Source organism: Mustela lutreola, chromosome 8 (genome assembly GCF_030435805.1).
Source record: "Mustela lutreola isolate mMusLut2 chromosome 8, mMusLut2.pri, whole genome shotgun sequence".
In the NCBI taxonomy this organism is placed as follows: Eukaryota; Metazoa; Chordata; class Mammalia; order Carnivora; family Mustelidae; genus Mustela; species Mustela lutreola.
The window spans coordinates 131,878,936-131,881,729 of NC_081297.1; positions in this window are offsets into that span (position 1 = coordinate 131,878,936).

The following is a 2,794-nucleotide window of genomic DNA, read 5'->3' on the forward strand; positions in this document are numbered from 1 at the left end:
GATGGAGGAACTGGAGATGAAACCACTTCATTTAAAGACTTCCAACTAATTACTTGTTTTCAACCCTAAGTTGCCTTCCACTTTCTATGCTACCTGTGGCCTCCAAATCCTAAACTTCTCAGACAGAGGCAAATCAGCTTGCTTCTTAAGTTTCTCTTTCTGTATATATATGATTTGAAATTGACTCTTCTTGGTCAAGGCAGCTACTACCTCTCCACTGGATCATTTGTGGGTATATTTTTTTTCTTTTTTTTTTAAAGATTTTATTTATTTATTTGACAGAGAGAGATCACAAGTAGGCAGAGAGGCAGGCAGAGAGAGAGAGGAGGAAGCAGGCTCCCCGCCAAGCAGAGAGCCCGATGCGGGACTCGATCCCAGGACCCTGAGATCATGACCTGAGCCGAAGGCAGCAGCTTAACCCACTGAGCCACCCAGGCGCCCTGTGGGTATATTTCTGTTGCCTATTTTTCCTCTTGGTCCCAGTTTTTGGTATGTCTGGTAATTTTAAAATGAATGCTAGATATTTCTTTTTAAGATTTTTTTATTTATTTGTTCAACAGATAGAGATCACAGGTACGCAGAGAGAGAGAGGAGGAAGCAGGTTCCCTGCTGAGCAGAGAGCCCGATATGGGGCTCGATCCCAGGACCCTGGGACCATGTCCTGAGCTGAAAGCAGAGGTTTTAACCCACTGAGCCACCCAGGCGCCCCATGAATGCTAGATATTTAATATGAAAAATTGCACACCCTGAATGGTCTTATTTCCTTCAAAGAGATTTTTTTTCTTAGCTTTGGTTAGAATATCGAATATAGATTAGATCTATAGATCACCTCAGGTCATTCAGGGCTTGAGCCAATTCAAGACTGAGTTTCAATCTTTATAAGATAAAACCTATTCTTTTTAACACTATTTCTTAGAGTATAACCCTGCACATGTGTTATACTTAAATTTAAATTTTTTACTTTGAAAAATCTATTGACTGATTTTAACAAATAAATCAGATGAGAGTTTTATAAACATATGTTTTTGAAACTGTATATTTACTTCCCAGGAATAAAAGGAAATGTATGATGTTGGAGGAACATGGTGTTTAGTTAAGGATCAACATGCTACTTCATTTTGGAGAACAAATTCTATGCAGAGATAAGAAAAATCATTATTTTTTTTATTAAAACAAACTTGAATGCATTAATGATAGAACACAGTATTTCCATTAATTTTATTTATCTATTTATTTATTTATTTATTTATTTCACATATAATGTATTATTTGCTTCAGGGGTATAGGTCTGTGACCCATTGATTCTTATACTAAGTCATAAAATGATTTTCCATTTCTGCAAACTGTTTCAGTTTACGTACCCCAGAAATCATTCTCCTTGAACTTAAGTGGGGAAGTTTGAGAACAGTGATTGCATCTAATTTACTTTTTCCTCCTTTCTTATTGCTATAATGGCCAGGAAATTCATAACAAAATGTCATAAACATTCAATAACAATCAGTCCCTTTCATTTATTTATCCATTTAACACTCTAATTCATAAGCCTGATTTAATTATCCATCTTTTTTATATGTTTATTTATTTTTCTTATCTTCATTTATCAAGCACACTTTTTTTTTTTTTTTTTTTTTGAGAGAGTGAGCTCTCAAGCGGGGTGGGGAGGGGTAAGGGGAGAAGGAGAGAGAATCTTAAGCAGGTTCCATGCCCAGCACAGAGCCCCACACAGGGCTCTATCTCTCAACCCTAAGATCATGACCTGACCGGAAAACCAAGAGTTGGATGCTTACTGACTAAGCCACCCAGGTGCCCCTATTAAAGACACTTTCATGTGTACTTATTGCTTGCTTCTTTATAGCCTTCTTGGGTAGATTGGGGCATAGACATATCTATCTATCTATCTTTCTATCTATCCACTTATTGCATTATTTTATTCATTGCCTTTTTTTTGGTAAGCTACCTTTGAGTTTTCCTTGAAAGACAGTGACATGACTTACATACTTTGTGTGGCACTTCTACTAAAATCACTGGGAAATCAACCTAATCTAATCTAAGGAGCTTAGATAATGAACATAAGAGACATTAGTGTATCTTAGGCTATTCAAATGGATTTATTATATTGCTGTACTTTAAAATATGTAAGGTACTTTAAAATACAAGGAAAACCATTATTTGTATGCATTTGGTTAGAGGAAATTAGTATTTCTTTTAGGTTTCCTTATGTAAATTTTTTCAGAGGCAAAAACAACTCAACATTTATTATGGATATTTTTAGAAGCCTTATATGTAGGGACTACATGATATCAGGATGATGTAAAAACATTTTTGTAGAGCAAGAATATCCTATCATGTCCCCTGAGTGACAGAATGAATATGTCATTCAAACTCATAAAAATATTTTTGCTATCTTATTACCTCCATACTGAATAACTTATTCAGCTTATTTGACTTTGGGTCCACGGTCACACAGCTAAGAAAAGGCAGAGCTGGAATTTAAGCCTAGACTGTCTGACTATTGAGACTCTGATCTTAACTACCATGCCGGTACTAGAAAAATCGATTAAGTCATTAGGCCTAGGAATAAACTTGGAAATTTAATTTACTAACCTTACATAGAAACATTTCTTTTCTGTTGATTGTGCCAGATTTTCAGCCTAAAATGCATTATCATATATTAAGATTCCTCTACTTCTACATAGCACCATCATTCCATTATGTCTTTCCATACGGGGTTAAGGAAGAAACCCTTCAGCCTCTCATAGTGTGTGGTGTACCTGACTTTGTTAAAAATCTTCCT